Source organism: Geotrypetes seraphini, chromosome 2 (assembly GCF_902459505.1).
Source record: "Geotrypetes seraphini chromosome 2, aGeoSer1.1, whole genome shotgun sequence".
Taxonomy (NCBI): domain Eukaryota; kingdom Metazoa; phylum Chordata; class Amphibia; order Gymnophiona; family Dermophiidae; genus Geotrypetes; species Geotrypetes seraphini.
This window is the reverse complement of record NC_047085.1, coordinates 472,179,828-472,194,719: the sequence shown is the minus strand read 5'-3', so window position 1 is coordinate 472,194,719 and position 14,892 is coordinate 472,179,828. Positions and strand designations below refer to the sequence as shown.

The 14,892-nt window shown below is 44.2% G+C and overlaps 1 protein-coding gene across 5 annotated transcripts in view; it reads right to left on the bottom strand.

Annotated features, from left to right (window-relative positions):
- PRKAG2 (protein kinase AMP-activated non-catalytic subunit gamma 2) overlaps nt 1-14,892 on the bottom strand; it is a 642,927-nt gene that overhangs the window by 468,592 nt on the left and 159,443 nt on the right. The window lies entirely within an intron of this gene.

Genomic DNA, 14,892 nt, shown 5'->3' with positions numbered 1-14,892 from the left:
TCATGTAATGTAATGTATATACCAATGTCTTGCAAACTTTGTCAAGCCGCATCGCACTAAACGTGGTGGATGCTGCTTGAGGCATCCGGAAGTGAGCGGACTTTGACGCGATGACATTACGTGCATGCGTGACATCATCACGTTAATGTCTGCACAAAGGCCCTACATACGGGCCCTGAGCCACCAGTGGGGGGTGCCGGAAGGGAAGATGTGCAGAGGCACTGGCCGATTTCCTACAAGATGTGCCTCTCGCTGTGAGAGGCACGTCCTGTAGCTAGTCAGCCGGCACCTCTCCTCTACCCCGGCATCTTGTGGCACACCTCAAATCTCAGGATGTACACTAGGGAGCAGTGGCACACAGTTTGCAATACTGATATATACAAATGTTCCTTTCACAACTTTTTGACTCTAAATGCAGGTGTGATCGCATAGAAATGCAAAATCATTAACAGGCTTACACTAGTCATATAGTATTAATAGCATACAAGAAGTGAGAGGGGAAATTGAGAGGGGAAAGGTTTAGAACAAATGCCAGGAAGTTCTTTTTCACCCAGAGGGTGGTGGATACATGGAACGCGCTACCGGAGGATGTGATAAGCAGAAGCACGCTACAGGGCTTCAAAGAGGGTCTGGACAGGTACCTGGAGGACAAAGGGATTGAGGGGTACAGATAGGAGTAGAGGTAAGGTTAGAGGGATAGGATTAGAGGTAATTTGTAAAATTAGTCATAGACCACTGTTCAGGCAGTGGGCCTGATGGGCCGCCGCGGGAGTGGACCGCTGGGCGAGATGGACCTCTGGTCTGCCTCAGCGGAGGCAACTTCTTATGTTCTTATTTCAACCTAACACTTCCCATTGCATTTTTCAGCACCGTTCTTTTCTGCGTTTATCACATTTGGTTAAAAAGTGTCACCTAGGGCTCCTTTTACTAAGGAGTGCTAGCGGTTTTATCGCGCGCTAAACAAAAAATACTAACGCAAGCTCTATGGAGGCGCTAGCATTTAGTGAGCATGGCATTGTTACGCACGCTAAAACCACTAGCGCACCTTAGTAAAAGAAGCCCCTAGTGTCTGCAACAGGTAAGATTATGCAAATTTCTAACCTAAGGCAGGAAAAAGAGCCATCAAAGGACTACAAATATCCCAGCACAGGTCTGACTATTTATTTAGTGTAAAGCAATTTTTATTGAAGCAAAAATAACACAGCAAAAAGATACAGTCATGCGGAAAGAAACAACAAGTCCCCCAATGCCCACCCACCCCCCAGACCCAACCCCTCCCCAACCCACCCCCCAACCAAAACCATCCAATCATCATAAGGAAGAAACAGGAATATGCAAGACCAGGAACCAGCAGCATCCCAACCCTGTGCCACTGGGGAGGCCCAGACACCATAGTCCAAAATACCATGCAAACAGAGGCCTGTACTCTGATGAGCCCTGAGAAGAACGCAAGGCCTCCCCCCCCAACACACACACCCCCCCCACCAAAAAAGAAGAAGAAAGGGGGGGGGGGGGAAAGGAAGAGGAGAACCACAGCCGGGGAGAGGCAAACCCGAGCCTTCCCCTCACCGCTCAGAACAGCTCAAAGCCGCAGCAGATTAAGAATTAAGCTCCTGTCTATTTATTTATTTGAATTTATAAACCACCTTTATGAAGAGATTCTCCCAAGGCAGTGTACAGCAAGTATAATTCAACATAAAATAACAGAAGTAAAAAGATTAAATATAAACAAATATGAGTGAGGTAAATTCAAAATCAGCAAATTGAAACTTAATAATAGGAATGGGTCAAGTTGACAAATTGAACTGTAGCAAACCAGGCCTGGTTTCTTCACCATATGAGTCAAGTAGTGCCTGCAGTCATGACCCCGCCCTGCCCCCGGCTCTGCCCTCATCCCGCCCCTGGTCCAGCCCCCAAAAGCTAGTTTGGCAGGGCCAGCTTTCAAGGAATCTGGTGGTAGTCTCTCTCTTACCTGCTCGGCGCTGCAATTCTGTTTTCTCTGGGCCACTGGCAGCTCCTGCTGCCGTCAGCCTGCCCTGGAAGCCACCTCTCTGCAGGTCCCACCTCGGTGGGAAAAGGAAGTCACTGCAGAGATGCAGCTTCCAGGGAAGGAAGGCCAACAGCAGAAGGCTGACGCCACTGAGCTGCCAGCAGCCCAAAGAAAATAGAATTGCAGCACCGAGGAGATAAGAGGGGGAGAGCCACTGGATCCTTGGAAGCCAGTCCTGCCAAACCTGGACAGACGCCACAATTTAAAAAACCCGTCCGGACGCCTGGACAGTCTTCTAAAAAGAGAACATGTCCAAGTTTTCCCCATATGTAGGGTAACCCTGTCTTGGGGGATAAATGTAAGGGATAGGCAGGGATGGGTGAAATTTCTGTCCCTGTGCAACTTTCTAATTCCATGTACACATGTAAAATGTATTTTAATCCAGTCATGTCCTTCTTTTTGGGCTTCTGCTCCAACACCTGCCCAAACTGGGCTAAAGCTCTATATGCCTTTATTTACAGCTAACCAGGGCCCCTTCCCATTTTCAGGGCAATTCTATAACTGGACTTCAAGTGTACCACATGTTATTCTATACAGCAGCAAATAGTGTGCAACTGCAAGAGGGGCGTACATCTGGGTGGATCATGGATAGGCCATGAGTGACACGCCATATGATATGTGTACCTTATAGAATACTATGTTACCCATGTTACATGGCGCATTTAGGTAACATAATAACATGGTAGATGACATCAGATAAAGATCTGTAAGGTCCATCCAGACTGCACCATTATCAATTCATGATTCAACAATGAATGTGTGCCAACCTATGTCAGACTTTAGTGCTGTCAGATTCACCAATTCGAATCGATTCACTTCAGTGAATCGATTTGAATTGATTTGTTTGCTGGAAAAATCAGACTCACCAATTCAGTGAGTCCTGACAGTACCCCCAGGTCTTCTGAAGCGACAGCAGCTATGGTGGTTTCCGGCGTGCAGAGAAGCGCTCTCAACAGCGCTTCTCCTGGATTTCCCCACTAGGGCCTTCCTTCTTCCGCATCACTGATGACAAGGCAGAGGGAAGCCCTGGCAGGCAGGCTGCGAGCAGCCTGTTCACTGCTGCTGCTGCTTTAGGAGGCCAGAAATCAATCGGGATGTGCCGCATAGGAGGGATGGAAAGCTGCTGCACAGGGGGATTGGAGGAAGGGATGGAAAACTACTGCACAGGGGGGAGAGAGGAGAAAGGAAGAATTGTTGGACATGGGGTGGAGGAGATGAAGGGAGAGATGCAACAAAGAGGTAGAAAGGGGTGAGAGGGATAAATCTTGCATATGGTAGAGGGGAGGGAGGCATACATGGAGATGAGAAAAATTTTGGACAAAGGGTGGAGGGCAGGAAGAAATGGTGCATGGGAAGAGAGAAAGAAATGCTGCACATGATAATGAAGGAGAAGAAGGGAGAGATGCTGCATGGAAGAGACTAGAGAGGTTTGACCCAGGGCAGAAGGCAGGGAAAAAGAGAGAGAGATGGTAGACGGTAGGATAGAAATGCTGGATATGGCAGTGGAAGGGAAAGTACAGAGATGGAAGATGAATGGTGAGCACAGAGAAAGAAGAAAACGTCAAATGGGAAGGAGACCCTTGTGAGCAAGTTAACAGAAGACAAACAGAAAACAGAGCCTGGGACCAACATGATTTGAATAATAAAATGACCAGACAACAAAAAGTAGAAAACATAATTTTATTTTCTGTTTTGTAATTACAATATTTGAAACTCCAACATTGATGATACAGATTTGAAATGTGTATCCTGCCAAAGCTGGTGTTAGACAGCCAGCGTAAGCTAGGACCTATAAGAGAGGAAAAGTATTTTTTGTTTTGTTTACACCACAGCACCAGCATGGAGTTGGAGAGGGCAAAGGGGGGTGGGGTGGGTGAAGAAGCTACAATAATAAACCCGCCAGGCCATTTGAAAAAAGCACATCCGATTGAATAAGAAAAGTGAATCAAATTTAAAAAAAAAAAAAAAAATCAATTCAATAGGCCAAATCAAATTGAATATTTTTTCTCTGAATCGGGTAGCACTACCAAACGCTGACCTAAAGTTCAGCCCAACAACGTGGCTTTATGCTAGAATTCTAAAACAGCTTAAGGCAGTGGTCTCAAACTCAAACCCTTTGCAGGGCCACATTTTGGATTTGTAGGTACTTGGAGGGCCGCAGAAAAAATAATTAATGTCTTATTAAAGAAATGACAATTTTGCATGAGGTAAAACTCTTTATAGTTCATAAATCTTTCCTTTCGGCTAAGTTTTAATAATAATATTGCAATTTATAGCTAAAGAGACTTGTGATCAAGAAACTGTTTTATTTTACTTTTGTGATTATGATAAACATACCGAGGGCCTCAAAATAGTACCTGGCGGGCCACATGTGGCCCCCGAGCCATGAGTTTGAGACCACTGGCTTAGGGGCACCCAAGTGCCATTATAGAATTGGCACTCAGTGCACACCACTGTGGTGCCTAAATCAAGATGTCAAATTATAGAATTGTCCCTGTCATGCACCCTTCAAACCAGTTCAGTCCTCACGGTGACAATCCCTTGGCTGTTCAGGGGACCTGGCAAAGTAAAATGACGCAGAAATGCCACTGCTGAATGATAGCTGGGATTTCCCTTCCTGCTAGGGGCTGTGAACCCAGCCTCCACAGGATATCCCCTGTCCGGGAAAGAAAAGCTTCAGCTAGGAATTGGGCCTGGGCCTTCCACATGGCGGCTGGAGCACTGGGCAAGACCATCATCTGACACATTTCTATACATATGTGTACGACGCGAGACCCTTTACAACAGAGGTCTCCAAAGTCCCTCCTTGAGGGCCGCAATCCAGTCGGGTTTTCAGGATTTCCCCAATGAATATGCATTGAAAGCAGTGCATGCACATAGATCTCATGCATATTCATTGGGGAAATCCTGAAAATCCGACTGGATTGCGGCCCTCGAGGAGGGACTTTGAGATCCCTGGTGTAGCCATATACCAGGGGTAGGGAACTCCGATCCTCGAGAGCCATATTCCAGTCGGGTTTTCAGGATTTCCCCAATGAATATGCATTGAAAGCAGTGCATGCACATAGATCTCATGCATATTCATTGGGGAAATCCTGAAAACACGACTGGATTCGGCCCTCAAGGAGGGACTTTGAGACCCCTGCTTTGCAATATGTGTAAGAAAAGTGAAATGCCCAACTCTTCATCTGAAGAGAAATATGAATATTTAAGTGGAGCTACTACAGTCTTTGCCAGAGGTTCCTTTACGCTTGTTTCCTGCTTGCAACATGTTTCCTGCATTTCCTTTATTCAGGGTCAAATGAGTTACAAGTTTTCAACGTCCCAGAATGTCTGTTTGCTTTAATGGCAAAATGGTCAATGCTAATTTAGCACAATTTGCCTTAGAAGTCTGGAAATAGTTTGGCCTTCGCGTTTACTCTGTCCTTCCTGGTTCAAAGGTGCAGCCACGGCTCTCTTGGATCTGCACGCTTATCTTATCTGGAATCAATTGCAAGGCCCATCGATTCAGAGTAAGCGACACCACACTGGTGCTGGCCTCCTCCAGCCTGCCAACAAACTGCGGTTCTAAAAGCTTCATCTTCTCAATCCTCAGCACACTGCTATTTCATTCGCTGCCCTACTTTCACAGGGTATTGCAAAAGACTACACTCCCAGAATCCTTGCATTTCGGAGCTGAAAGGCCAGGAGTGGATTTAAATGTCCCTAATGGGTGAGGGTTTAATTGAAAGATGTAAGCACTCTCTTTTACTACCGATTATGACATTAATAAACATCTTAACAATTCAAGGCTAAAAGCTAGCTCCAATATATCACTTATGTTTTCTGCACATTACTCAAAGTACTATTGTTTCCATGCAAACTAGTGGTTAGAATGAAAATCGGCTCATTTCTAGAACAAGAAAAGGGAACCTAGTATAACCTGACCATTTATTTTTTTCATTAAAACGGGACATCTATTAATTATCTCTCCTTCCTTTCTCTCCCTCCCTCCGTCCTTGCCGCTGGTCTGGCATCTGTCTTCTTTTCTTAGTTCTCCCTCAAAAGTCTGGTATCTCCTTTCCTTCTCCTCCCTCCCATGGTCTTGGCATCTCTCTTTCTTCTCCTCTCCCTTCCCTGGTCTTCCTTCTCCCTCCTTCCCTCGCTCTCCCCAATTGGGTGCATCAGCATTTCTCCCCCCCCCCCCAATTGAGTGTATCAGCATTTCTCTCCCCCCTCCCCCCGATTGCCAGGAGGTCAGCTTCCCTTCCACTCGCCTAATCTAGTAGTGATACAGAAATGATTAGTGGTAGTAGGATCATAAATAGCCCATTTGGAGACACGATCCTGAGAGCTGAAAACAGTCCCTGTCCTCACCTCACACCAGGCTCTCTCCTCCACTGCAGCTTCCCAACTCAGTGCATTTTCCTCCCTCACTCTTTTGCTTATCGTATGCTTATGCTTCTTGGGCAGTTTCAACTCTCTCATCTCACATTACTTTATTTTTGTTCTCTGTGTAAGAAAGATGCAGGGCCATAACAAAGGAACACGCCCCCACATTGCCGACATCATCGCAGTTACCAGCTCTCCTCTTCAGGATCGCCTCTTTCTTAGCACGTGGATAAACTGACAAATCAAGACAAAGTTAGGACAGCCCAGAAGTCCGAGTATTCAGCTCAGAATTATTATACGATCCTGGGTTATTCATATTAGAAATTTTAAATATAGAGAGCCTGTTACTTTATGTGTTTTACACAGTTATGTAGCGATCACCTGTCCCATTGTCCCCATGCACAGCTTCAGGGCGCTATCTCTGAAAACGGGACCTTTCAGTGCCCCAAAGCTGTGCGTGGGGACAACGGGACAGGGGATCTGAAAACGGGATGGTCCCGTTCAAAACGGGACGTATAGTCACCTTAACCTAGTAGCCTAGTAGTTAGTGCGGTAGGCTCTGATCCTGGTGAGCTAGAATCAGTTCCTACTACAGCAACTTGTGTCCTTGAGCAAGTCACTCTGTGAGGCCACTAGGGACAAGTTTCAAGTTTATTAGTTTCTTGATATACCGTCTATCAAACATATCTAAGTGGTTTACAATATAATTGGTTATAAAAATAAAAACTATGTAAAAAATTAAAAAACATAAATAGACTATACTTGTTTAACTAACAAGAAGTCATGAGGATAAGGGGGAAGGGCCTCTTTTATTAAAGTCTAGCCTAGTGTGTGTTAAGTTCCACATGGCCCTTATGTATAAAATAGGACAGGGGTGTCCACACTTTTTGGGCTAGCGAGCTACTTTTAAAATGACCAAGTCAAAATGATCTACCAACAATATAATTAAAAAAAAAACAGAAAGCACACTGTACACAGAGAAAATGTTAATTATCATTTATATTCCACGGGTTTTCAAAGAGGGCAAGGCAGATGACTTTATGCAATGTCACCTCAGGAACAAATATACAAAAATAGACAAATATACCCCCTCCCTTTTTACTAAACCGCGATAGTGGTTTTTAGCTGAATGCCCTGCGCTGCTCTCGATGCTCATAGGTTCCCTGCACTAAAAACCACTATTGCGGTTTAGTAAAAGGGGGCCATAGTGCAAAATATATACAGCAGATATAAATTCTCAAAACGGACACATTTTGATCACTAAATTGAAAATAAAATCATTTTCCCTACCTTTGTTGTCTGGTGATTTCATGAATCTCTGATTGCACTTTATTCTTCTGACTGTGCATCCAATATTTCTTCCCTTCTTTCAGCCTGCTGTATGCTTCCAGACCTCATTCCCTCCGCCAGCTTTTTCTTCCTCTCTCCCTGCCCCCCACCCCTTTCTTTCTGTATGTCTTTCTCTCTCCATGTCCACTTTCTTTCTTTTTCCCTTCTTTCTTTGTCTCCCTGCTCCCAAGCCACTGCTGCCTCCATCGGCGAACAGGCCTCCAAACCACCGCCATCCCAAGTTCTCCCTGCTTCCCCACACAGAAGCGTCGGGCCAACCTGATTTCCTCTCCCCAACGCTATTTCTGAAGTCAGAGAGGAAGTTCCAGGCCAGCCAGGCAGCAATTGGCTGGCCTGGAACCTCCTCTCCGACGTCAGAATTGACATCGGGTGGGGGAAGTTGGTCAGCTCAGCGCTTCTGAGTTGGGAAGCAAGTAGAACGCGAAGGCAACGCGATCGACTCGTGTTGCCTTCGCGATCTACCAGTCGATCGCGATCGACCTTTTGCACACCCCTGAAATAGGACATGTAACATTTAATACTTGCTAATGTCCATTAGCGTCCACTAAACTTTAATAAGCTTTAGTTTCTAAGCTGCTTGGGATTGTACTTGAATACTTCTCATTGAAGAGCACTATACATATCCAGTGGTGCTATAAAAATTATTATTATCCACTAGCAATCTAGTGATTCTATGGGGCAATGAACTTCTAACACTTTTCTTTATCAATCCATACCATAGCTGAAGTACTGCCAGTTGCAGGTAGCATATATCAACTTAAAAGCAGTCTTTTTAGGACTACTTTAAACTGAAGTCAGCCATTTTGAGAAAATCAGTGCCCTCAGCAGACATACTAATAGCAGACTGAATGACCATGCCACTTATCCTTCACAAAAGTGTCCAGCCAGTTATCACAGCTAGTAGAGGACCAGTGTACCTTCTGGCCAATGACGTTAGAAAAAAACTCACAAAGGTATGTCCAAAATCTTGCTAGGGTGTATCTTCCAAGGGAATGGGGGAGGGGAGGTTATGGGCTGCTGAATATTCGCTGGTATGCGATGGCATGCCAGATGAGGCACATTAATGACTGGTTTAGAGGTACATCTTATTTTACTGCTACTAAGTTGGAAATGTCACTGCTATCTCCATATCATGTTAACTATTTATTACATGTCTCAGCCCCGGCTCTCCGCTCCGTGGTGGCACAATACCCTATATTTGCCCCTGCGAGACGGATGTGGCAGTGGGCTTGCAGTTGTTTAAAACTGTCACCTGTGGTTTCTCCATATCTTCCGATTCAGGGCAATTGTGATTTCCTGCACGGTTTGCAGAGTTTGCCTTTTAAGAGGTGGGCAACCCAAGGATTACAATACACCTTCCAATTGTATACGGAAGAAGGGCATTTTGCCTCCTTTGCGTCCTTAAAACGCACGTTTGGATTACCAGAGATGGAAATTTTTGCATATTTTCAAGTCCGCCACTATGTTCACTCCTTGCCTGCCTGTCATTTTTTTTTTAAGTTCAGAAATATTTTATTATATTTTATAAAACCACAAATAAAACACATGGTGCAGACCATCAAGTACATATGCGCAATATACATTTCAGAAAATAGCACCACAATACATTCATCACAATAACAAATTAAAATAAAATAGCAATTAAAGCAAAATAAGTAACAAATACGTAGTCAAATATGATCAATAAAAAAAAAATAAGCGGTACTATCTGGATGTCAGTCAAAAGAAAAAAGGGCCCATCATTTAACGGAGGACTGCCGAGAGGCCTTATCAGAGATATTTAGGGCTCCTTTTACTAAGGTACGCTAGCGTTTTTAGCGCACGCAGGATATTACCGCGCGTTACGCGGCTAGAACTAACGCCAGCTCAATGCTGGTGTTAAGGTCTAGCGCGTGTGGCAATTCGGCATGCGCTATTTCGCACGTTAATGCCCTAACACACCTTAGTAAAAGAAGCCCTTAGTCTCTCTGCTCAACAACTGATTCCTCTTCAATTTCACCAGTAGGATTATGTGATTGTCAACCTGGCACTAATTTTGAGATTTTGGCAGCAACCTGGGCAGAGGATCTTCAGTGTACTCTTTCTGCCAAACAAGTGTGGCAAGTGTTGAAAAATTTGAGGAAGGAGTCCTCCAATATTCTGCAATGGGAACTACAACTTAAGATCATTGTCCGTCTTTATATTCCACCTATGAGAGCATACTGGATGGGTTTTATTCCAGTTCTTAACTGTCCTAAGTGTGCTCAGGCTCACGCCACACTGGGTCATATGTTTTGGTCCTGCCCCCATATCATTCATTTTCGAAATCGTTTGGGTCAGTATACTACATCTATATGGGGCAGGCGATGGATACCAACCCCAAGAGCACTTTTGGGATTTTACCATATAGTATTTCCTAAGCCTAAAGAACTGACTGCTTTTGTGGCTAGAGTGATGCTGCTAGGCAAGAAGGTCATTTTGTCAAATGAGCCACTGGCTTATAGTCAATGGAGATCTTTGATGATAGTGCATGCCTCTCTGGAACGTAGGCAATTTGCTGATCTTGACACAGGTCCTGGCTTTTGTTTGATTTGGGAACACTTTTGTATGGATCTCACTCCTCAAGCTCAGAGTCGATTATTGAATTTGTGACATTGCTTGTTTTATGTCTTGTGTGCTCCTGGACTGGTTTATTTGTATGGGACAAGGGGGGGAATGGATGGGAGGAGGGGGATCATAATGTGCATATATAAAAGAAAATTGTTATACTTTGCTTGACATGTTTACTTGCACTTTGCAATTCAATAAATATATTTAAACATAATACATTTTGTTACTTAGTTCAGACGGGTACGAAGCACCACTTAAAGCCAAATCAGACAATTTTAGTGTGTACAATCCTTTTCAGTATCATGTGCTCACCAATTTTAAATCCACTCCACATTGTAACACAGCTTTTCAGATGGCTTAAAAAACATAGTAACATAGTAAATGACGGCAGATTAAAGACCTGAACGGTCCATCCAGTCTGCCCATTAGTTATACCCATTAAAAATACATGATTAAATTAACTTGTCTCTGCTTTGATATTTCTGGGTCATAGACTGTAAAGCCCACCTGGTATTGTCCTAGGTTCCAAATGCTAAAGTTGCTGTCCAAGCTCACTATCCAACCATCCTGTTTGCAGGATATCTACCCTAAAGTCTGGCCAATAACATCTTCATGTTCCAAGTTAGTGGAGTTCCCATTGATGCCCTCCCCAGCCCAGTCCTACACCAAATCATCACATATGGGACACAGACCGTGCAAGTCTGTCCAGTACCGGCCTTAGCTCTTTAATTTACATTCTTCATTTTCTAATTAGAGATCCTCTATGTTTATCCCACGCTTTTTTGAATTCCATCATCGTTTTCCTCTCCATCACTTCCCTCGGGAGGGCATTCCAGGCATCTACAGTTTGTATCCTAGAGCTGCCAGGGTTTGCTACAAACTACCAAAAATCATATCTGCACCCAACTTAGATGTTGCAGTTCATAGAAGCTCTCTTGGACACTGCTCAGGATCAGGCTTTTCTACTGTAACAGAAAGCTGACATTCTTTCATCTGTGCCAGGCAGTCTGCACCCTACCATGCATAACAGCGTGTCAGATGCTATGCCTTCTACTCAACATGAACGCCACAGTACACATCACTCCATTTGTACATCTCCACCTCAGAATTCCACAATGGGCTCTGTCAACCCAATGATCTCAGGTCACAGGATCTCTGTCTGCTCCAATCCAAATCACCTCAGACCTTCGTCGCTCTCTCTAATGGTGGATAGTTCCTTCCAACCTCACTCAAGTTCTTCTTCCATTTCAACCTCTTCAACACCAAAAGTATATGGAGTCCTCAATATTTCAAGAAAGGGATTACCATCTTGTGTTTCTCTTAAGCAATAGCCTCCTCCTCACCTCCATTACTAGTGACTGATGCTAGATATCCCAAGTTGAAGGTGAGAACATCCAGACAAGTCAAAGGTACAGGTACAAAACCCTTAGGAAAAAAAAAAAATAAAGAGTCAGAAAAAGGACAAAATAAAAAAAGTTACAGAGGGTAGGGAAATTTGCACTGCTTTAAAGAGAGGAGAAAGGGCTGACCTGGTAGATCAGGTTTCCAAGTTTATTCTATATTTGATATACCGACCATCAACAAGTATTAATATTAAAATTAAGGAAAAAATACAATTTGAAGTGTCTGTATACAAATGCTAGAAGTCTAAAAAATAAAATAGGAGAGTTAGAGTATATTGCTCTGTATGATGAGGCAGATATAATAGGCGCCAAGGAGGACAATCAATGGGACACTATATTACCTGGGCACAAATTATATTTCAAAGGAAAGAGTAGATCAAATTGGAGATGGGAGGTTGTGCTATATGTAAAAGATGGAATTGAATCAAACAAAATACACATTCTGCATGACATAAATGGCAGTGTGGAATTCATATGGATAGAAATTCAATGTGTGAAGGGAAGGAATATAAAGATAGGGTTATACGTACTACTGTCCTCTAGGACAGAATGAGCAGACAGATGAAGAAATGTTTTCAGAGATTAGGAAAGCTGGCAAATTGGGCAGCCAGTGGCATAGTAAGGTGGGGGAAGGGGGGTTGGTCCGCCCCGGACACCGTCTTGTTGAGGGCAACGGAACCCCATCTCCTCTCCGCACCTCACCCCACTCCCGTGCTGTGCATTATGTAAAAGGTCCTAAGTTTGAACTTCAATTTGAGTCGTCTGTGGTGGGTGGCTGGAGAGAGCGCAAACCATGGACATTGCTTAAGGGTGACACCTAATGGCTAGGTTCAGAGCACCAAACATCAGAGCCAAATATCTCTACTGAAACCTGGACCAAAGTCTCAGCCTGCCTGTCTGACATTGCCGCCTGGATGTCTCACCGCCATCTAAAATTGAATATGGCTAAAACCTACCTCTCTGCTTCCCTTGTTCTCCATCTCTATATACAACACTCTCACCCTTCCTGTTTCGTCTGCTCGTAATCACGGGATCATCTTTGACTCCTCTCTCTCCTTCACCGCCCAGATACAACATACCGCTAAAACCTTACCCTTCTTCCTCTATATTATTACCAAAATCCAGTGAGCCGGTTGATATAGTGTATCTAGATCAGTGGTTCCCAAACCTGTCCTGGTGGACCCCCAGCCAGTCAGGTTTTCAAGATATCTCTAATGAATATGCATGAGAGAGATTTGCATAAATGGAAGTGACAGGTATGCAAATTTATAAATGATCTGGAAATTGGAACAAAGAGTGAGGTGATTAAATTTGCAGATGGCATTAAACTGTTCAAAGTTGTTAAAACGCAGGCGGATTGTGAAAAATTGCAGGTGGACCTTAGGAAACTGGAAGACTGGGCATCCAAATGGCAGATGAACTTTAATGTCGACAAATGCAAAGTGATGCACATTGGGAAGAATAACCTGAATCACAGTTACCAGATGCTAGGGTCCACCTTGGGAATTAGCGCCCAAGAAAAGAATCTGGGTGTCATCGTAGACAATATGATGAAATCTTCTGCCCAATGTGTGGCAGTGGCCAAAAAAGCAAATAGGATGCTAGGAATTATTTTAAAAATGAGATGGTTAACAAGACTAAGAATGTTATAATGCCCCTGTATTGCTCCATGGTGCGACCTCATCTAGAGTATTGCATTCAATTCTGGTTTCCTTATCTCAAGAAAGATATAGTGGTACTAGAAAAGGTTCAAAGAAGAGCGACCACGATAGTAAAGGGGATGGGACTCTTTTTGTATGAGGAAAGACTAAAATGGTTAGGGCTCTTCAGCTTGGAAAAGAGACGGCTGAGGGGAGATATGATTGAAGTCTACAAAATCCTGAGTGGAGTAGAACGGGTATAAGTGGATCAATTTTTCACTCCGTCAAAAATTACAAAGACTAGGGGGGGGGGACACTCGATGAAGTTACAGGGAAATATTTTTAAAATCAATTGAAGGAAATTTTTTTTCATTCAGAGAATAGTTAAGCTCTGGAACGTGTTGCCAGAGGATAGCATAGCTGGTTTTAAGAAAGGTTTGGACAATTTCCTAGAGGAAAAGTCCATAGTCTGTTATTGAGAAAAACACAGGGGAAGCTACTTACATAGAAACATAGAAATAGACGGCAGATAAGGGCCACGGCCCATCAAGTCTGCCCACTCCAATGACCCTCCCTATCTATCTTTGCGGATAGATCCCACATGTTTGTCCCATTTGGCCTTAAAATCTGGCACGCTTCTGGCCTCAATAACCTGAAGTGGAAGACTATTCCAGCGATCAACCACCCTTTCGGTGAAGAAGAACTTCCTAGTGTCACCGTGCAGTTTCCCGCCCCTGATTTTCCACTGATGCCCCCTTGTTGCCGCGGGACCCTTGAAAAAGAAAATATCCTCTTCCACCTCGATGCGACCTGTGAGATACTTGAATGTCTCGATCATATCTCCCCTCTCTCTACGTTTCTCTAGTGAGTAGAGCTGCAACTTCCCTAACCGCTCCTCGTATGGGAGCTCCTTGAGTCCCGAGACCATCCTGGTGGCCATTCTCTGGACCGATTCCAGTCTCAGCACATCCTTGCGGTAATGCGGCTTCCAAAATTGCACACAGTACTCCAGGTGCGGTCTCACCATGGATCTATACAGTGGCATAATGACTTCAGGTTTACGGCTGACGAAACTCCTGCGTATGCAACCTATGATTTGCCTTGCTTTGGATGAAGCTTGCTCAACTTGATTTGCAGACTTCATGTCTTCCCTGACAATCACCCCTAAGTCTCTTTCTGCTTCAGTTTTTGTCAAGATCTCGCCATTTAGGGTGTAAATCTTGCATGGATTTCGGCTTCCCAGGTGCATGACTTTGCATTTTTTGGCATTGAAACTGAGTTGCCAGGACCTAGACCAGTGCTCCAGTAGAAGTAGGTCATGCATCATATCATCTGCCATTGAATTATTGTCTGTTGTGCTCTTGTTCACTACATTGCTTAGCTTGGCATCATCGGCGAATAATGTTATTCTTCCTCGGAGCCCTTCTGTCAAGTCTCTTATGTAGATGTTGAACAAGATCGGGCCCAGGACGGAGCCCTGTGGCACTCC